This window comes from Lemur catta, chromosome 1 (genome assembly GCF_020740605.2).
Source record: "Lemur catta isolate mLemCat1 chromosome 1, mLemCat1.pri, whole genome shotgun sequence".
Taxonomy (NCBI): domain Eukaryota; kingdom Metazoa; phylum Chordata; class Mammalia; order Primates; family Lemuridae; genus Lemur; species Lemur catta.
The window spans coordinates 78,938,966-78,961,921 of NC_059128.1; positions in this window are offsets into that span (position 1 = coordinate 78,938,966).

Below are 22,956 nucleotides of genomic sequence, written 5' to 3' on the forward strand. Positions count from 1 at the left end.
CTGCACCAAATAGGAAATTTCTTATGGGCCCTGCCTGAGGTTTTATTTGAAAAATAAATATTACCATATCAAAAAGATCTTATAAATCTTGATTCTAGTTGTCATCTTAAAAATTATGTGATGCATTGTGCTCTAAATTTGATTTAGTATGTGCCTGGGTGGGAGGGTGGGGATGCTATATTTCTTGGAGTTCTGTGAATGAGCTTGGTTTATATTACTAAAGTTACATATGAATGGTACATGAAAATTTAATAAGATTTTTCTGGTTTTCACACATTTGTAAATCTGCAAACACCTTAACATCATTACAGAGTAAACAAAAAATATGTCCTGTATATAAACTTCTAAGGAATATCCATTTCTTAAAGGCCATTACTTTGTTTTAGTATTCAACTTTAGTGCCAGTCATATTTGCGCCAAGTTTACAGAGAATCCTTTAAAACAGTGGTTTTCAGTGGGAAAGGGGGCAATTCTGTGTCTCATGGAACATTTGACAATGTCTCCAGATGGTATCAGCTGTCACAACTGGGAGGATGCTACTGACATCTAGTGGTTAGAAGCCGGTATTGCTGCTAAGAGTCCTACAATGCACAGGTCAGCCTCCCACCGCTGGCCCCAAATCAGTGCTGAGGCTGAGAAATTTTGATTCAAAATATTTAACATATTTATTATATTTAATATTACTTATAACATTAACAATATAGCATTAAGGAAAGGTTTCAAAAGGATGTAGAAGTTCTTCATAAGTTAAGCAGAATTACCAAATGGCTTCACAATTCCATTCCTACGTGTATATTCAAAAGAATTGAAAACAGGTATTCAGACAAGTACATGTATGTGCATGTTCATAGCAGCACTATTCACAATGGTCAAAAACTGGAAACAGTCTAAATGTCCATTGGTGGATGAATGGATAAACAAATTGCGATATGTATACACAATGGAATTTTATTCAGCCATAAAAAGGATGAAGTACTGATACATGCTATGTAGGGACCCTGATAACATTATGTTAAAGAAGCCAGACACAAAAGGCCTATTATTGTATAATTCCATTTATATGAAATATCCAGAATAGATAAATCCATAGAGACAGAATACATATTGGTGGTCGCCAGGAACTAGGGGGAAGAGGGATTAGAGAGTGACTACTTAATAAGTATGGGGTTTTACTTTGGGGTGATGGGAATATTTTGGAAGTAGATAGAAGTGGTGGTTGTGCAACATTGTGAATGTACTGTCACTGAATTGTTCCCTTTAAAATGGCTAATTTTATGTTATGTGAATTTCACTTCAATAAAATTTTTTTTAAAGGATGTAGGTACTTGTATGCTCCCTTAGTTACTCTACCTCCTCCAAATTTCCCAATTCTTTGAGCTCAGAACCTCTAGGTTTTCTTCTCAAGTGTCTATTCCTATTCTCTCTCCCATATTTTCCAAACTTGACATAAAAGAAAAAGGAGGCTTCAATAAATTGCTTCTTGAACTGCAAACTAATTTTACCCTGTGCCTGGTTTCTTTCTAAGAGGCAGCAGAATGCGATGGTTGGTGGTATCAGAACCTAGGCGAGATTACTTGAGTTCTGATTTGGGCTGTGCCAATTATCACTAGGAGGATTTTGCGCAAATTCCTTAACTTCTCTGTACCTTGGCATCCTCATCTGTAAAATGGGGATAGTGAGACCTACCTTATAGGTAAAGATTGTGAAGTTGTTATAAAGAGATTGTCTTAATCTGTTTTCTGTTGTTTTTAACAGAATACCTGAAACTGGGTAACTGATAAAGAACAGGAATTTATTTCTTACAGTTATGAAGGCTAAGGACAAGTTCAAGGGGCCACATCTGGTGACACCCTTCTTGCTGGTGGGTACTCTCTGCAGAATCCTGAGGTGGCACAGGGCATTATCACGTGGCGAGGGGGCTGAGTGTGCTAGCTCAAGTCTCTCTTCGTCTTCTTATGAAGCCATCAGCCCTACTGCCATCTCCATTGATAACCCATTAATCCATTTATGAGGGCAGAGCCCTCATGACCCAATCACCTCTTAAAGGCCCTGCCTCTCAATATTGCCACATTGGAGATTAAATTTCTGCATCAGTTTCAGAGGGAACAAACATTCATACCATTGCAGGTATCGAAACAGTGACTGCTCGCTGTAACCCGAACGTAAGGTTAGCTACTATTGTTATAATTTAGGGAGCCGAGTTCAAGGCTATCAATTTGTGGAGCTATGTATGAAATTCAGCTCACACAAGGAAGCATGTGGGAATGAGGGAGTTCCTTATCTCCCCCTGCTGGTGCGAGGGCTGGCTAATTCAGTTCTAATTCTCAGTTTCCCACTTTAAATAAATCTGGTCTAAGCTTTTCCCCTTAGAGGGCCTGGCTTCAAATGCGGGAAGCATGACAATCTCACACTAGTGTCGGCAGAACAGTCTCCAAAAAGGGAGGGAACAGGAAAAGCAGGGGCTGTGCGACCTCGGCAAACGCAAGGTGCACTCCTTGGGCCAAGAGGCGTTCCCACTGTAGGACAGACGGGATCTGAGCGGAAGTGGGGCCTCCGGGTTGGGTGCGAAGGGCCCGCCAATCATGGGATGCTGAAACGGGGACCAATCGCTCTCGGGTTCCGCCCTGGGGGGCGGGGCAAACGTGTTCGCTCTGCGACGGGGAGATGCCACACGCATGCGCGTGCCTCTACATGCTCGTCTTCCTGGGCACGGGTAGGGGTTTCGGGAGGTGGAGAAGGGAGAGGGGCTGAAAAAGAGAGTGGGAAAACGTCCTGAGATAAAAAGACAGGGAGGATCAGGAGAAATGGAAGTTGTGGAAAGGGGCTGTGTTGGGGTAGTAGTGTGGAAAGGAGGCCACGGACTGAGGAAAGGGGAGGGCAGGCCGAGTCACCGAGTGGATAGGCAGTCTGTTGTCTTACACAGGGCACCATAAAGCCTCTGTCGTGCGTCTTGTTCAACAGTCTGCCTTTTTGCTTAATGTGCATGGGCATCTCATCTTTCTAGGCCAGTACTTACTAGATCCACCTCATTCATTTTATTGATTTCATGGTATTCCATGTAAGGATGTACCATAAGTTACCCATTTCCCTATTGATGGACATTTATATTGACTTATGTTTGGCCAGTTTTTCCTAGGGCCTAATTAAGGTGGACAAAGTTTGTGTTTGACTCCCACTTCTGACATTCCTTTAGATGCTCAGATCTATTCTTGATGAAAGTCCTTGGTTAAGCTATTGGTTGTTCAGCATTTAAAGAACTGTCACCTCTGTGGGAGTAATTGACTTTTTTTTTTTTTTTCTTTTTGGGAACAAGGTCACGCTCTGTCATCCAGGCTGGAGTGTACTGGTGTCATCCTAGCTCACTACAACCTCAAACTCCTGGCCTCAAGCGATCCTCTTGCCTCAGCCTCCTGAGTAGCTGGGACTACAGGTGTGCACCACCACACCCAGCTAAGTAATTGCCTTTTAAGACAGGAATAAAAGATTAAGAACTACATGATTTAGTCAAAGTCCTGGCCTGAGTCCCTTTCAAGCCATGTGAAAGTTCTCAATCTCTCTGAGCCTCATTTCCACTCCTGGATAACAAAGTCATATCTACCTTTAAAAGTTGCTAGAAAAATTAATAATGTATGTGTGGAAAAGAAACTGCATTGTGTAAATGATAAGGTGCTCCAAAAATATTTTTTTCACAAGTGGTTAAAGTGTAAGGACGTTACATAGAGAGCCTTTGCTCCTTTTCACATGAACATTTGCTTGGCACATATCACACTCTTGGTATTGCTTAAGTTTACATGTTTTGTTTTGTGCTCCCCTCCCACCCTTTACCTCACCCATTTAATCCATACAACAATATCTTTGAGGAAGATATTATTATTATCCCACTTTTCTAAAAGAACAAGATAGGCTTTGAGAGATTAAGTAGTTTTTTTAGAGTCACACAGCAAGTGACAGAGCTGAGATTTGAGCCCAGGGTCTGTCTGACTCCAAGGCCTTGCTCTTACCACTACGTCTATTCTCATACTGCCCCAGCCCTCCCTGCCTGCCTTCCCTTTGCTTGCTCCAATCCAATGTCTCAAGGTCCACTTGTTTAACCCAAGTGGACCTTGGTTTAAAACCATTAGCTTCAGGCCGGGTGCGGTGGCTCACACCTGTAATCCTAGCCCTCTGGGAGGCCGAGTCGGGTGGATTGCTCAAGGTCAGGAGTTCAAGACCATCCTGAGCGAGACCCTGTCTCTACTAAAAATAGAAATAAATTATCTGGACAACTAAAAATATATATAGAAAAAATTAGCCGGGCATGGTGGCGCATGCCTGTAGTCCCAGCTACTCGGGAGGCTGAGGCAGTAGGATCGCTTAAGCCCAGGAGTTTGAGGTTGCTGTGAGCTAGGCTGACGCCACGGCACTCACTCTAGCCCGGGCAACAAAGTGAGACTCTGTCTCAAACAAACAAACAAACAAACAAACAAAAAACCATTAGCTTCAAACCTCAAAGTATTTATACTTTCCGTCCTACTCCTGCGCCAATCACATCCTGCTGTGTGGCATCTTTTGTATTTTTGTCTTATATTGTTATTTGTTTTATTGTTCTCTTCTATTGCAGCATGTAGAAATATGGTTGCTATAAAAGCTGGCAATTCCCTCAAAGACAGAATTGTTTTATTTAGCAAGTTACTTTGATCAGCACTTTGAATATGGAGGGCTATGAGGGCAGAGACTAAGTCTGTTTTATTTGTTACCAAAGCCCCAGGAGCTAGCATCACACTGTGCCTATCAAAAGAAAAAAAAAGGTATTTAATGTTTGTTGAATGAGTAAAAAAGATGAAATTCCAAGAGCTTGGGCCTGAATAAGCAAAACAAAGACAGAGAAAATGTCTGCTAAATGAAAAAATGTACATGAAGCACTTATTCTGCCTGATATAAACATTTAGTCAGTATTAGTTATTATTGCTACGTAAATATAATAGGAGTTGGGAGTGGGCTTGTGGGTAGCAGATAGAAAAGGGGAAGGTAAAAGAAAGAAAAAATAGAGCCAAATGGTGCTGGACTAGTGCTGTTTGTGAAGAGATGGCCAGTAAGGACTTCTCAGAGGCAGAAATGAGCAAGGAACATTAGGCACAGATACCTAGTATTTACCTTGCTGTAAACCTTACCATCCTTGGCCTCACAACTTCAGTACAAGTGTGCTATACATATAGTCTAGTGCAAGTGGTATTCTGAAGAATTCAAAAATGCAGGGCCAGGTGTGGTGGCTCATACCTGTAATTCCAGCACTTTGGGAAGCTGAGGTGGGAGGATCACTTGAGGTCAGGTGTTTGAGACCAGACGAGTCAACATAGCAAGACCTCTATCTCTAAAAAAAAAAAAAAAATTTTTTTTTTTAAATTAGCCTGTAGTCCCAGCTACTTGGGAGGCTGAGGCAGGAGGATCACTTGAGCCCAGGAGTTCAAGGCTGCTGTGGGCTATGATGACACCATTGTACTCTAACCTGGGTGACAGTGAGACCCTGTCTCTAAAAAAAAAAATAATAATAATAATCTAGGAAGTGTCCAATGTAGATGGTGTGGTGTAGGCAGCCAAGGCAACAGGGATAGAGCATTCAGCAGTAGGAGTTCAATAGAGCTGTAGATTATACAGAGAGAGGTAAGATGTCCAAGAAACCTCAGAAATGTTGGGAACAATGCTAATTTTTCTCATTGTATATAGGATGGGAGCAGAAGACCATTTTCATGATATCTTAAAGGATAGGGGATTCTCCAGTAGGCTGGAAAATGTTAGAGACATCTAGACATCTAAACTTTGAGTTATACTTCTGTAGTTATTCTATGTATGTTGTGTTCATGTCATGTCCTCCCAACTAGACTATAAATTTTTGGAACTAGAAACTATGCCAAATGAGTTGAATTTGTACGGCATTTTTCTATGTATGAATTTCTTTTTTTTACATTAACTCAGTGGAACTAATAAAACCTTTTGTGGTAGGTATGACAGGAATCAACCCCCCCCCCCATTCTAGAGACAAGAAAATGCAGAGAGAAGTTCAATACGCTTGCCCTCAGTTACAGAGGTAACAAGGACCTGAGCCAGCCTCAACAGCGAAAAAGACATAGTGTTTTAAGACTTTTCACTGTCTGGGTGAAATCTTGCTTTCCAGTCCCTTTTCTTACCACTCATGTCACCAGTCCATGTACAAAATCACCACACAGAACTACTGAGTACCCCTAAGAAATCTATACTTACCTCCTAAGAGACTTTGAAGATACCTAAGCTCTCAGTGCCTCTGTTCTTACATTTATACAAATGAAGATAGTAACAGCTTCGTGAAAGGGTTGTGGAGATTAACTGTCTTAACTTTAAAGCCCTTGTTACATAGAGATGCTTAATGAATATTTGTTCTCTTCTCTCCTTGACTTTCTTTTCTTTCATATCTTCCAACTTAAAGCATAATACTGTTAGCTCTGAATATTTGTGTCCCCCAAATTCCTATGTTAAACTCCTACCCCCCCCACAAGGTGACAGTATTAGGAGGTAGAACCTGGGGGTGGAGCTCTCATGGGAGGAAGTATGTCATGAGGGTGAAGCCCTCATGAATGAGATTAGTGCCCTTATAAAAGAGGCCCAAGAGAGGTCCTTGGGGCAAAGTGAGGTTATAGTGAGATGATGGCTATGTATGAGGAAGCAGACTCCCGCTATATGCCAAATCTGCTAGGGCCTTGATCTTGGACTTCCCAACCTCCAGAACTGTGAGAAATAAATTTCTGTTGTGTAAAAGCTACCCAGTCTATGGTATTTTATCACAGTAGCCTGAACAGAGTAAGACAAATACTTTCTGCATAGCTCTACCAAATTTCTTGTATTTCTCTTCAGTGGCACCTGGTTCCATGTCTTTGCCTGTCTGACTCCTGGGGCCAGAGATAGGCTCAGAAGGGTGGGGTTAGGGGCTGGGTTAGGTCCCAGTGGTAGTTGAAGAAGGTGGCCTGACAGATTCAGATAGGAAGTTTCACGCTGTGTTTAAGGTACAATGATAAAGATCAGAACTGATGGAGCCAAATCTGTTCTCAGGTAATGGGAGTGATGTAGAACCAGGAACAGGGGCAATTAGGTCAACAAATGGTTTTATCATGGTAAACATTTGTCATCAATAGGAAATCATTTAGGAAATTTATCACAGCTTAGATTTTCATTAGACTCAATAACTTTGATCAGTTTTTACTTTTAAAAACTCAACTCTTGCTTCCAGAAAAGCAAAAGGTATATTTTTTGAAAGCCCAAAATTTACTTTGTCACTGTCTTAAAGTCCATGTCTGTCACATTCATCAGTAGATTTCCCCTGACTATAAGAATCCTTTCCATAAATTTGAAGCAGGAATCAAAACATGATATTGAAGCAATTCTTAACAAATACAGAGCAGAAAGTTTTTTGCTGAAACCGTATTTCCCCCTGTCAAGAGCTGTTTTTCCCTTAAGGGAAGTAAACATTATGTCTGTGGCACTGAGTGCCTCAGAAAGAGGAATTGGAGCAGAGAACCCTCTTTTCCATGGTGACAGGATTCAGAATTGAATTATTCATCAAGCGAAGGATATTTCTTTGTGATTAACCAAACTCAGAGGATAATGTAGCAGATTTTCCAAAGAAAATATTATTCTCGAGATATTTGACATTTGAGGGCTCCTGTACTCATGGTTTCAGAAGCAAATCTATGACTGTGTGAATGGGCAAACTATCCTTGAGCTACGTAGCTGTAATTCATAAAACAAAAACCAATATCAATTTATTTCCTTAGTGGATTTCAGAGACAAGTTAAATATTTAAAAGAATGCTTTAGGTGGCCAAAGAATGGAAGGCATTATCACTAGTCATATTTTTATAAAAGCAAAACATTCGACTCCATTGCATCTCTATATACTGCCACTATTGGATGGTGGTCACCACTATTGTGGATTGGCAGCAAAGCCATTTGGCTGCCTGACTGCCCGTGGCACTGTCAAACCACTCAGATTTGGCTGGCTCAGTACCAGGGTGCTGACTGAGCACGCTGGTGCTTAACAAAGCTTAGAAGGGGCGGGGGAAATTCTCCTACCAGTCATATCATGTAGCAATCAAATTCACACACACAAATTCACTGAAGTACTATCGATAATAATAGCTAACATTTCCTGAGTGCTTACTAAAAGTAATATCCATTTCCTGGATATTACTTGGCCAAATCCTCACAAAAGCCCTATAAGGGATTTTTTTTTTTTTTTAGAGACGGGGGTCTCGTTCTTGCTCAGGCTGGTCTCAAGGGATCCTCCCGCCTAGGCCTCCCAGAATGCTAGGATTACAGGCATGAGCCACCACACCTGGTGAGGGATCTTAGAGTCATAAAGCCACAGCCACACCCCCTGCTGCCACCTTGCCCCCACAAACAGAGGGTCCCCATGTAGTACTGACTAGGAGGAAAGGCAAGCACCTGCACAAGGGCCAGAACGCACTGCAGGGGCTCTGGCTTCCAGGAAGCTCACTGCCGGGGCTGGGCAGTACAAGCAGAAGTGTGGGGGTTAATGCCTACAGTGGGGTAATCTGTACCAGTGAGAGACAGGAGACAGAGAGAAGCCAGTCTTGCTCACCCTTTCTTCTGTGTGAGGAGTTGTTCTGAGAGGCCATCGCTTCCCATGTGCTCCGTGGAGATGAAGATCAAGCAACCATCTTTGTTTGCAGTGAAGCTGAGGCCCTCTTAGTAGCACAGGTTTGTTTTACTTCCTCCCTACCTCACTTCCTTTCCCCCCTCATACTTCCTTCTCTGGAATTTCACCAATCAATAAAGCATCAACCACGTAAAAGCACATCTTTTTGCTTTAAATTTTGCTTTCTTTGGGACCCTAGGCTCAAAAATTCTGGTACCAGGAGTAGTCTTTAAAAGAAGACCCTCAAAAATGGGATTTTGAAGAACAGCTCACCTATCTAAAGGCAATAGGAACTGTTTTTCCTGGTGGTAAGCAGGATGGTTATACTCCTGCCATTCAATGGCATGCATCATGATCCCTAAAGCTTTCACCTGCAGTTAATTGGGATGAGTTGCAGGTGGAAGACAAGGAATTGGGATACTAAGTGGATGCTATATTTGACTGATACGGGAGCAACTGTAATGATACAGATTGGGGAACAGACTGGATGTTTTTGACAATGTTGGAAACTTTGCAAAAAGAAAATGAGAGCTCAAAGCAGCTAAATGCCAATTTAGGAATAATATGAAAGTCAGAGAACTTGTACAGTAGCCATAAAGGAGACTCTCATCTCTTGCAGCAGGTTAGAAAATTAGGTTCAAGATCCAGAGAGGCAGAGCTGCAAAAGGGATTGAATGCATAGCTTCGACAGGTTTTCCACGTCAAGGTCTTTTCAAGAGAGGAAAAATGTGAAGAAATTAAGACTGGGACAAGACATACTTGGATAGTTAAAATGGCTTTTATCCAAAAGACAGGCAAAAATGAATGCTGGCGAGGATCTGGAGAAAGGGGAATCCTTGTACACTGTTGATAGGAATGTAAATTAGTACAGCCACTACGGAGAACAGTATGGCATTTCCTCAAAAAACTAAAAATAGAACTACCATATGATCCAGCAAGCCCACTGCCAGGTATATGTCTAAAAGAAAGGAAGTCAGTATATTGAAAAGATATCTGCACGCCCATGTTTATTGCAGCACGGTTCACAACCACCAAGATTTGGAATCAACCTAAGTGTCCACCAGCGGATGAATGGGTAAAGAAAATGCACAATGGAATAATATTCAGCTATAAAAAAATGAAATCCTGTCATTTGCAAAAACATGCATGTAACTGGAGAATATTAAATGAAATAAGCCAAGTACGAAAAAACAAACTTCACATGTTCTTACTCATATGTGGGAACTAAAAATTAAAACAATTGATCTCACGGAGACAGAGAGTAGAACGATGGTTATCAGAGGCTGGGAAGGGTAGTGGGGGGTGGATAAAGTGGGGATGGTTAATGGGTACAAACATATAGTTAGATAAAATGAACAAGATCTAATATTTGATAGCACGATACAGTTATTATCATCAACAATAAGTTATCGTATATTTTAAAATAACTGAAAGAGTGGACTTGGAATGTTCCCAGCACAAAGAGAAGATAAATGCTTGAGGTGTTGGATACTGCAATAATCAGTTACCCTGATTTGATTGTTACACATTGTATACCTGTATCAAACCATCGCATATACCCCATAAATATATACAACTATTATGTACCCATAATAATTAAAAAGAAACAAAATCTTTTTAAAAAGAAATATTTGAGTGGATGAACCTCAAAGTCGTGAGCTCCCAAGTGTCCCTAAATTTTCCTGGTCAGCAGAAGCAGTCCCTTTCTCTTTACCGAGGAAAACAGCCTCCCCTTGCCTGGAGGCCACATATGAACTCACCTAGAATGGTTTGTTGCCAGATGACTCTTGCTTTCCTCAAGATATGCTTCATCACCCTTTTTTGCCTCCAGTCTGATAACCAGTGTGAGAGCTCGGCACAGCCTGAGCAGGCTGAGTACAGGTCCTGCTCCAGAAGGAATTAGCCTACATCCCGAAGGAATTGTAGGATGTGAAGAATATGTGCGAATCAAGATGATATAGGTGGGAGTGGATCTTGAAAGTATAAGACTGAAGAGAGAGAGAGTGCATAAAATGAGGTCTTCCAGGAGAGAAGTCATTGATATGAGGGCACTCACTCATGAACTGTTATCCATTGTTCTGGCCAGGGCACTTGAGGTAATTCTAAATAGTTTGTTGTAATGTTTCCTTGAAGCTTGGACAGGTGGTAGAAATACCAGAAATATCTTGGCATTGTTTGGGGGAAGGGATCAAAAGTCATAGGAAAGTGATACTATTAGAATGGATTTACTATGTAAGACCCGATTCCCCATCACCTGACCGTTCAGCCCAGGAGAGCCCAGGAACTACCTTTTACTAAGGAATAAGGAATACATTGGTGAAGGGAGCCCAGCCATCTTTGTCTTCTGTAAGTCAGGGTCGAGAGTGGGGGATACTGCCATGGAACTGGGCTCCCTAATATCAAAGGGGATGATGGAGTTCCAGAATAGCAGGAGCCAGGTTAATGGCACTTAACTAGCAGAGCTAACAAAGGTAAATGCAATTACCTAATGGGCATGTAGGAAAACAGCCCGTTGCATGGCAGGAGTAATGCCACCTTGAAGTGAAACTGCCATAATGACCGATATTTGACTCCTGCATACTAAGGCATTCAAGCAAGATCAAGAAACAATGCCTGTAGCATAGACAACCCCTCATAAAGATGCTTAATTTCCCAAGTAGTCATGAGTTTCGCAAGAGGGTCTGAGACATAACACAAGTTTTACCAAAACAGTTTGCTATATGAAGTATACTTTCTGGATGGCAGGTGCAGGAATCCACCATCCCACAGCCACCCTAGACATGGTTTCTGTTTGTAAGTCCCTATTAAATGTTTCTCTCTGAGAAGCTGGATTTGTCAGCCTCTTTCTTTGGCCTCTCACGTCCCTTGGCCTTAGGTGCTAGGTTTGCATACGCCACCGAGGAACCAGGCAGCAAAGCCAGAGGTGCCTTGACCCATAAGATTTTTGGCAATGATCAATAGATTAGATTGAGACAGATGGACAGCCACTTAGGGTATTACTTAATTTATAGAATAAAATAAATGCCAGGGTTGGTAGGCAGGAAGCTGACACCAGCCATCACGATGGAACATTGTTATGCCTCAGCTAGTTTCTAAATCTAAGTCAGTTCACAAACCCAGAGCCCATTGATTGAAAGGGAGCCTGAGTCCCCTTGAGAAGGAAACTCCAACACCACCACAAGGATATATAGTAAATATTTTTATAATCCCTCCCTAAAAGGACCAGTGACATTTTCCAAAGATAACTGCATTGAGTAAAGGAGAATACCTAGATGTTTTGAGAACTGATAGCAGGGGACCTGAAATACTATCATGCCCTGTAGTTAAATTGGGGGTTTCCTGGGTCCAGGTGATGAATGGAAGCCTGGCCCAAGATTATCACAATGTTGCCAGAGGTTTTACAAACTCATCTTGAGTTTATTCCCCTGGTCTCTGAAAGTATAATTGAGACAGATACATTTAGATTCTGGGAAAATTGCCACTTTGGTTTCCTGACCTGTGAAACAGACTTCTCCATGGTAAGAAAGGCCAAATAGAAAAGCCCCAAGCCCCTGCCCCTGGCTGAGATAGTAAATCAGAAGCATCACCATATCCCAGGAGGAACAGCAGAGGTTAAAGTGTCCAGGGCTGGTGGTCTCCAACATATTCCCATTCAATTCATTTATTTTAGAAAGCAATAGATAAACAATGGAGGATGGTAATAGACTACCATAAACTTAACCAAGCACCTCCTTAGATGCAGTTCCTATGGTATCTTTACTAGAGCAAATCAGCACAGCTTCTGGTATTCGATAGGTGGCTGTTGATTTGGCAAATCCTTTATTCTCAATCATGGGTTGGCAAACTTCCTATAAAAAGCAAGATAGTAAATATTTTAGGTTTTGCAGGCCATCTGATCTCTGTCGTGCCTACTCAACTTAGCTGTTTTTGTGCAAAAGCAGCCATACACAATATGTAATTGAATGAGCCAGGCTGTATTCTAATAAAGCTTTAGTTATAGAAACCAAAGGAGTGTCAAATTTGACCTGCATGTTGTAGCTGGCCAGCCCCTGTTCTAGATCCCCATCAACCGGGAGATTCAAAAACATTACTTGGTGATAACAGCAGTACATTTGACTGTCTTGCCTCAGGGCTTTTATGATCTGTCAAAATATATACTAATAGGGATTTTGATCATTTTGGTATCTCACAGCACAATATGCTGGTTTCATTGTTTTGATTATATCATGTTAATTGGATCTAGTAAACCCACTGCTATGGTTTAGATATGGTTTCTCCCCAACAGGGCTTATGTTGAAATTTGATCTCCAATGTGACAGTGTTGGGAGTTGGGCCTCGTGGGAGGTGTTTAGGTAATGGGGGTGGATCCTCTGTGAATAGATTAATGACATCTATTTTTTTTTTTTGTAGAGATAGGGTCTCACTCTGTCACCCAGGCTGGAGTGCAGTGGCATGAACACAGCTCACTGCAACCTACAACTCCCAGGCTCAAGCTATCCTCCTGCCTCAGTCAGCCAGGTAGCTGGGACTACAGGCACACACCACCACGCACAGCTATTTTTTTTTTTTATTTTTTGCAAAGCATTTCTCATTTAGACTACCTTTTTGTTGGCAAAGCTGGTGAGTTCCTGCTGTACAATAAATTCACCAAGCTCTCTAATAGAAATGTTAATGTTTGGTTTGGGTTTATTGTACGGTAATGATGCAAACGTCCTGAGCAATACTGGAAATTGCCTATGATCCTACCTGGATTAGGTTTGAAATAATAAATATTACCAGATAGAATAAAATCTTAACATTTTTGTTCCTGATAGTCATTCTATAAACTATATGATGTAATGTGGTATACATGTGGTATGGTGAGGAATGGTACTCGTGGAGAAAAGCTCTATTTCTGGACATTTGGAGAGTGAGCTAAGGTTTATGTGACTACCGGTGCATATAAATTTAATTGGCAGCCCCCCTCCTCCACATTTACACAGCTGCTACATTTCTCTGTAAATATTAATATAGAAACAAAAATACTTTCTATTTATAAACTGCTAAAGGATATCCTGCTCTTTAAAAGTCTTTGCTATATTTTAGTATTAAAGAGCCATGTTTTTTCCATTTTAATGAGATCATTTAATAATTTTTCTATGAGTATTTTTAACAAGTTAGCTTTAAAGAATGATTTCCAAAGAATACCCACATCCTGTATGTTCACTTAATGCACCCTCCAACTCACCAAACTCAGAGAACACAGCACCAAAGAAAAGAAACCCTTGGTCCTCTTCTCCATCCTCCTCCCTCATGTCTTCTAAACTTGACTCAAAAGAAAGAGGGAAGCCTCAGTAATGTGCTTCTTGAATTGTAGCCGGATTCGTGCTTCCAAAGGCAATGGTTACAGTAGGCCAGACGACTTGGGTTCCAAATCCATTTAATAGCTGTATTAATAGCTGATCTTGAGTAAGATACTTAGCTTCTCCGTAACTCAGTTTTCTCATCCGTATAACAGAGAAAGTATGTATCTACTTTACGGGGTTATTATGAGAAATGAGCTAATTCTTATACAGCGTCTATAATAGTGGCTGTCGCACAGTAAATTTGGAGTGTTAGCTACTGTTATTGCCACGGTGCTCAGTCCATGGCTGTAAATCAATTTGTTGGGCTCCTTTAAAAGTCTGGCCCACACACAGAACAAGGAGGACATTTGGAAAGGAAGGGTGGGCTGTCTAATTCTGCCTCAGTCTCCTGTTTAAAGCAAATCTAGGAGCAGCTCTGCTCACACAGTAAACGGGACGATCCTAAAACCACGGCCATCCGGACAACTTAAAAGTTGGAAGGGGCACAGCTGGCAGCCTTAGGCCCCGCAGGCTCTAGTCTACACAGTCTCTTACCGCAGGCCACGCCCAAGGGAAAAAATAGGGTAACACACCCAAGTTTGGGATGCCCTAGGGGTTCATCCCGATGGGGCAGTAAAGCAAAGCCTGGGAGAGCTTTGGGAGCCAGAGTTCTGACCTGGGTTTGTTAGATCACCAAGTTAGCCACCCCTCCTGCATCAACTGGCATGAAAGTTAACCTAATGAGTGCACAGGTGGGGTCCTAGGCATCCTTTGGGTGTCTGGCCCTTTAAGATGAGAGTGGTATTGAGAATTTTCCTTGGTATCCTCTTAACGGGAAAGTCATTCTTCTCAAAAAACTAGACCTAGACAGCCAGATCAGATTCAACCTCTGAGTTACTGCAAGATTACCCTCACATCCTCCAATTTTGAGAAAGCTTCTCTATCTTACCTTTCCTTTTACAAGGTCCCTGACAATCCCTGGTATAAACTCCTGAAGATATTTTGCACTGATTTATCTGCCACCTTTCTGATGATTTTTTTTTCATTGAGGTCATAATAGACTATTTTCTGTAATAGAACGTCCTCCCATCCCACTTCCACCTAAGAAACCTATCTGTAAACTCAGACTGGTAAAGCAGGAGTAGGGCTTTTGAGATACTTTGGTAGGGTCCACTCACTTTTAGATAAGAAAACTAAGACTTAGAAAAGTGAAAGTAACATACGTTGAGACCTCAGCAAGCTCCAGGTGCTGTGCATATCTTACATACAGTATTCAAAAACCTCAGCTGTGTATACTATTATTATCTCCTTTTTCCAAATGAGGGAACAGGCTAAGAGTAATTAACTTGCTAATAAGTGGTGGAGCTGGGATTTGATCCCAGGAGCTCCAACTCTAAAACCCACCTGCTTAACCAACTGAATAAAAAAAGTACTAGATAGTGGCAGAAATTTTTTCTTTTTAAACACACCAGTTTCCATTTCTAAAGTCTAAGCCTCTTTATATTTTTTGCAGATTCAATTACCTATTTGAATGGCACATAAATCTACTTCTCTACCTCAAGCTCATTCCCTCTGTTTGGTCCTATAGAGAGAGGCACTTTAGTTTCAAGAAAAATTTATATTTTGAGCTCCCCTGATAAACTAGGAGTTAGGGAATGCACCTTACAGCTCTGACTGTAGCAGTAAATTTTGCCATGACTGTTGTGAAATAGGTAATTAGGGAGGTGTGGGAGGAATTTGGGAAATAAAGCTAAAAATTACTGGAATATCAGTTGCTGGCACTTCTGGGTTTTCTGTGTTGTATTCCCTTCTACTCAAGGCCTTGAAGCTTTAGGGGTGACCTAGTTACCTTTAAACCTATGAATAATCATCTTCTACTAGACGTATTAATTCTATTTAATGAATACATGAATCTGGAGTTGTCCATCTTCCTATTCCCTGTTTTCCTGCATGCCCAATTCCTGTCACAATGAGTAGTGCCATAATTTTTGGCATCTCCTGAAATCTTATAATAATCTCAAATTCCTATTACATAAAATCTGTCCTTTTTACTCTCTTCATTGTCTTTTTATTTTTACACAATTCATTGCCTTTATATAATTTGTCCTTTTTTATTTGTCTTTTTTTGATAACTGTTAGTGTTATCATACCTTTTTTTTTATTTGTAGTCAGACAGTTTATCTTTCCAAGAGCAATCCCCAATCATGAAGCAGTCATTGAACATTTTAATTCTCAGAAATGTGAATGAAAATTAACCTGATGAGTGCATAGGTGATATTCACCTTCCAAAGTTAGTTTTAGGTTAACTTTTTAAAACAAATATATTTTTTGTTGCTTTAAATTATATAATCCATAAATTAATGTTCATTATTAAAAATTCAAACAAAAGAAGTATACAGAGATAAATGAGAAAATCATCTTTTACCCTGTCCCTGCAATCTCACTGCTTCTCCTGAAATAACTGTTAATAATTTAGAATATTCCATATTGTCTACACATTTATACAGCTGTGTGTATACATATGTATGCATATGTGTATATCTATATGTATCTATCTACACAGCTTTTTTTTTTTTATAAAAACAAAAATGAGATATTTTCTTAGCCAGAGTCCCAGTCAGGAGACAGAAACCCCTTGTTAGATAAACTTAATATAAAGAAGTACTGAATGGCAACACGGATTAACTATTAGGGGTAAAGAAAACTATAAAAGAACAAACAGTAATAGCAGATAGAGGGGCAGCCTCCAGCACTAGGGTCAAGGCATAGGGCCCAAGGAAGATACAAATTTTGCAGAGCCCCTTCCCACCCATCTTACATCATCCCTGTAAGATTATGATTAGGTCTTACAGCAGAGCGTGCGACCGTGGCCCACTCACTGAAGAAGTTTGTTGAGTTGCTGCTGACAGACAGGGTTGGCCAGCAGGAAACTGCAGGGGGAGGGGGGGCTCTGAGGAAACTGGCTAGGACGTGCTGGGCCACCGCTGAGACCCTGGGCTGCAGCTCACAAGGCTGCTGATACAGCTCAATAGGAAGACTCTCCCCCACACCACAGGGGTGCTGTTGATGGCAAGATGCTCAGGGGCGATGCTGTGGAAGCTCCATGGTAGGTGAGCAGCACTGGGTGTCCCTCAATGGAAGAAAGAGAGAAAGGAGGGAGGGAGAGAGAGAAAAGAGGGAGGGAGAGAGAGACGGAGAGAGGGGTGAGAAAATAAAGAGAAAGAAAAGAGAGAAAGAGAAAGAAAAGAGAGGAAGAGAAAGAAAAGAGAGGAAGAGAAAGAAAAGAGAGGATAAAGAAAAAAAGAAAAGGAAAGCACGCTGCAACCAGGAAGAGACTCCTTCCGTCCCTCCAGTGCCCCCTACTGGTAAAGCTTAGCACCGTAAGAGCTGGCAAAGGAGAAGCGCTAGAATATCCAGCATCACAAAACAGGGCAATGAAGGGTAGATTTGGAGCTGCGGTGTTATACATTGATAACTGGCACAGATACACAGCTTACTTTTTTCACTTAGTATCTTAGGGAATCCTCCATGTTGATACATATAGATCTATCTTATTCTTTTTAGTAATTGCGTAATGTTCTGCATGCCTTAATTTCATTCATTGATAGACATTTGGGTTGTTTTCAGGTTTTCACTGCCATAGTGAACATGCTTATACATAGTACCCTGTAGACATGGCAATTATTTCTTTAGGGTTAGTTTCTAGAAGTGGAATTGCTGGATCAAGAACATACATGTTTTAAACCTTGTAGATATAATACAAATTGATTCTTCCACTTGTTGTATATAACAATGTTAGTTTTGTCAAGTATTCATCAAAATGGATACTATAATTCTTTTTTTGCTAATCTGATGAACAGAAAATTATATTGTTATTTTAATTTGTATTTTCCTGATATTATCTTTTCATATGTTTTGGCCATTTCCATTTTTCATTCTGTGAACATTGTTTTTTAATTGCAAAAGTAATTTCTGTAATAATTCAATGTCAAAGTATATAAATGAAAATGATAATAGCTAACATGTAATGAGCATTAACTATGTGCCAGGCACTATTCTGAAGGTGTTACATAGATTAATTTAAGCATACTCAACCACTGTCATCTGAAGTAACTCCTGTTAACAGTTGGGTGTGTTGACTGGGTGCAGTGGCTCACGCCTGCCATCCTAGCACTCTGGGAGGCTGAGGCGGGAGGATCACTTGAGCTCAGGAGTTGGAGACCAGCCTGAGCAAGAAGAGTGAGACCCTAGTCTCTGCTAAAAACAGAAAAAATTAGCCGGGTGTGGGGGTATGTGCCTGTAGTCCCAGCTACTCAGGAGGCTGAGGCAGGAGGATCACATTTCATTAGTTGCATCACTTTGTAATTGTTCTCAAGTCATAAATTGGCCAATAATATCAAAAACATTAATTATCCAAGAATATCATAACTTCCTGAGCACAATACTTTTTTCTCTTTCTTATCATATCTAGTACAGCATCCTCTCCATTCATATTATAGGTACTCAGTAAATTTTTATTAATTTACCAATTTTGATTCATTACTTTAAAAAATGCAAAATCATATCATCTAAATATCTACCCATGCCTTTTTTCTATCTCCATCGGCATTACTTACAATTTCTCCCTATGGGATTTTCAGGTTTCTTAGTATTGTCTCTGCTTCCTTCAATTTATCCTTACAGTTGATACCAAAGTTTCCTACATTACCTTTCCTTTCATTACCTTCCCCATAACATGTCATGACCTAAATTTTGATGATTACTTCTTTTTTCAGTCTGGATCAAGATCAAGATTGCTGCAGGCTTTGTCAGCTTCTCTTTGGTTCACCCCTGCTGCTCTTAAGAAAGAGAGAGAGAGAGAGAGAGAGAAAGAGAGAGAGAGAGAGAGAGAGAGAGAGAGAGAGAGAGACAGGCTTCAGTTTCAGTCCTTACAAGATTTTGCCTCTTCCATGAAGCTTCCCCCAGACTGATCATTGAAAAGCTACAGCTAATTACCTCTCTTTTCCTATCTCACTTGCATGAGATTGCCAAGTTGTAATCTCTCCAGCACTATATCTAATTATGCACTCACTCTTGCCTTAATTAAAATGTATTTAAATCACAGAATTAGAAGTTGGAGAGGACCTTGGGAATATAATGGGCCTCCCAGTTAAAGTGGTTGAATTAGCACATTCACTTATCTCTACTGCCTATCCAAAGCCCTCTAAAATATGTTCAAAATGCATAAACCCACCAGGACAAAGAAACTGGGTAAGAAAATAACAGTGACCACATTTTGGAAGTTGTAAAGTAGATGGAAGAATGGAAACTGAACTAGCAGAGTGGTAACCCACTAAACTATTAATGAGGGAAGCCCAGGGCAAGCCAATTCTCAGAACCTCAGAAAAGCTTAGCTATTAGAGGTACTAGGTGTCTCTGAAAGGGAGAAAGTGATATAAAAATATGAGCCATAGCTGAGGACAGGGATACTGTAGTGAAAATGTGAATTAGATGAAAGTCAGTATTACACAGAGACAACCCAGCCCCCTTCCAATTCAGCTCTGAGAATTCTGCAGCCAGGCTTACCTTCTTCAACCCACAGGCAATTGGAAATTTCGTCTTTGGGAAAACTTTCCAGCCCACAACGGGGGAAAACCCTCGAAGCTTAATAAGATCATTCTATACTGACCAGCCCAACCTTCTACCCTGTCTCACCCCTACTGGTTGGTCTCATTGTTCTTTTTTGTTCAAATTTTATTTTATTGGTAAGAACACGTAACATGAGATCTACCCTCTTAACTAATTTTTAAGTGTATGATACATTTTTGCTGCCTATAGGGACAATGTTGTGCAGCAGATCTCTAGAGCTTATTTACCTTATTTAAATTTATGCCTGTGATTAGTCATTGCTCTTAAATGGACGGCCAAGGATCACCTTCAGACAATCAAGGAATTTCTCCAGCATGAAAGACAAAATGAACAAAATGAAACTCAGAGGTAATAAAGGCAGTGAATTTAGCAAGAAAACATGTTTAAAAAACCCTACTATCTATTCTTGTTGCTAAGAAAAGATGTTCTATCTCCCCTCCCCCTAAAGCAAGGAAGCTTTAAAAAAGAACTTTCAGAAGAAAAAAGACTCTTGGAAATTGAAACTACTACAGTAGAAATAAAAATTTTGACTGGGCGCAGTGACTCACACCTGTAATCTTAGCACTTTGGGAGGCCAAGGTGGGAGAATTGCTTGAGGCCAGGAGTTTGAGACCAGCCTGAGCAAGAACAAGACCCTGTCTCTACAAAAAAAAAAAAAAAAAAAAATAGAAAAATTAGCCAGGCATGGTGTTGCCCTCCTGTAGTCCCTAGTTAATTGGGAGACTGAGGCAGGAGGATTGCTTGAGTCCAGGAGTTTGAGGTTGCAGTGATCACACCACTGTACACTAGCTCAGACAGCAGAGCAAGACCTTGTCTCAAAAAAAAAAAAAAAAAAGAAAGAAAGAAATTCAATAGAGGGAAGGAAAATGAGTCAAGGAGACCTCTGAAAACTAAAACCATGTACACTCACACAACTTACTGTTCATATTTACAAGATTTTATTCTTTCAGTCTCATTGCCAATATCATTTTGCTATTATAGGGAACACTCTCAAAAAAAGGATGCAAATAACTTTATTCTGAGATCTCCCTCCCAAAAACATTAAAATGAACATCAAACTGTCCAATTTACCAATCGATAGCATTAAGCAACAGTTCACTGCCCTAGAGTCTTTGGACCCCTCGCCTCAGAATCCTTGCTTGGTGTGTTCACCAACCCTAAACTATTATCCTTGTCCAGTCCTGATCAAGCCCTAGCACTGAAGAGACCTGCCTTAAGCCAGGCTTTAGAACTTCATGAACATCTTAAACGTTTCCCTTCTCCCTCTGAGAGGCTACTAAGGCTCTGTCATTAGTACTCTTCCTTACTTCAGTAGGAATAAACTTACCTTGGTTTAGTCAACAGGTTGTTTTGGTTATATTGGTGGAGCCAAAATCACCACCTTTCAAAAAGTAGTATGAAAAAGACAGATGGGGAGAAATGGGAGAATAATGATAAGCAAGTTAAAAGATCAGAGATCTAACCTCTGAATGATAGAAATTTCAACAAGAGAAAGAGAAAATGGTGGGGAGAAAAATATTAAAAAAATAATACGAGAAAAATTTTCAGAACTGAAAGACATAAATTTTCAGAATAGATGACATGATGACTCAAAGGAGACCCATACCAAGCCTAAAAATCATTGTAAAATTTCAGAAAAATTGAGACCTACAGAAAGCAGAGGTAAAAGTTCTGGTTGTCTGCAGTTAAGATTATTGCCACCAGATGGCAGGAATGCCCTAAAGGCTGTAATTCTGTTTTTTGGTTTAGTTTCTCCTTCATTTGTTTTTCTTTCTTTCTTTCTTTTTCACTGCTGCCAGCTGAAACTAGTTGATCCTTCATATCTTTCCAAAACTTTAGAAAAAGGTTTCTAATTTGGATTCTCTCTATCTAGTAGTGAGGCTCGGTCAGAGCTCTGACTCTGATTTCTTCTTAAAAGGCTCTGCTAAAAGGTCACCATGCAATCAGCCTGGAGGAATAAGTATATTCTCTCTAAGGAAATGGCTCATGTGGCTCTGAGGGAAAAAAGACTTTTAAAGAAGGGACTATTGTCTATTGTGGACAGAAGAACTTCTGTCGTGCAGGGATTCTATAAAGCATTCATTCATTCGTTCATTCCCTCAAGTTTTATTGATGCCTACTATATGCCGGGCGTTGTGTTAGGCACCAGGAATGCCCCAGTAAAAAAAGAAATCAAGGTGGGCGTGGTGGCTTATGCCTGTAATCCTAGCATTCTGGGAGATTGAGGCAGGAGGATCACTTGAGGTCAGGAGTTCGAGACCAGCCTGAGCAAGAGCATGACCACATCTGTACTAAAACAGAAAAAAATTAACCAGGCATGGTGGCTTGCACCTGTAGTCCCAGCTACTCAGGAGGCTGAGGCAGGGGGATGGCTTGAGCCCAGAAGTTGAAGGCTGCAGTGAACTATGATGACACCACTGCACTCTAGCCGGGATGACAGAGTGAGACCCTGTCTCAAAAAAAAAACAAAACCAAAAAAACAAACAACAAAAGGAAATTGAACCCCACTCATCAATCCCCTCCTTTCATATTAAAAAAAAGAAAAAGAAAAAAAGAAGTCAGACATGGACTTTGTCTTCATGGAGCTTAAATTCTGCAGAAAGAAACATCCACTAAAGAAATATATTAATACATACATGTAAAAACAAGTATATATATAACTATATATATACATACATATATATTTAACTAAATTTTGGGAAGTGCTGTGAAAAACTAGGTACTCAGAGAAGAAGACACCAATTAGGTCTCTTTGAGGAATTTGCTAGAAGTTAGAGGAAGGAAGCTACTGCAATTGTCCAGGTAGGAGCTGACTTGGATGAGGGTGATGCTTGGGGAAAGAGAAGTGGGTGAATCCAGGAGAGGCTGAAGATAGAATTGACATGGTCATTGTCTGGATCTGGGAAGTCGGAGAACAGATGCGTTAAAGGTGACTCCCAAGTCTCCGGAGCAGGCCAAGTGGCTGGGCTGCTGCGGTTGCTGTTTTCCAAGGTGGAGAAGGCTTGGGGAAGACGAGGTTCTGGAGGAGAGGATGGTGGACAGAATCAAGAGTTCAGCGTGGAATGTTAATTAAATTGATCTTTCTCCCCCTTCCTCCCCCCATGAACTGCTGGCAGGCACTGTTTCTCCAAAACAGCGCAGCCCATGGGGGACCTCCCAAGTAGATGACGGACACCTGCCTCGTTCAGGCTTCTCGTGAAGCCACGCCCAGCCTGATAACACATCACCTGTCTTACTTCCCATTCTTGCCTTGCTCCCATTTTGCACTCCCAATGCCTTGGGTTTGCACCTCCCAAATAAAACATCAGCATTTAGTTCTTGTTTTTAGGCTGTGTTTCCT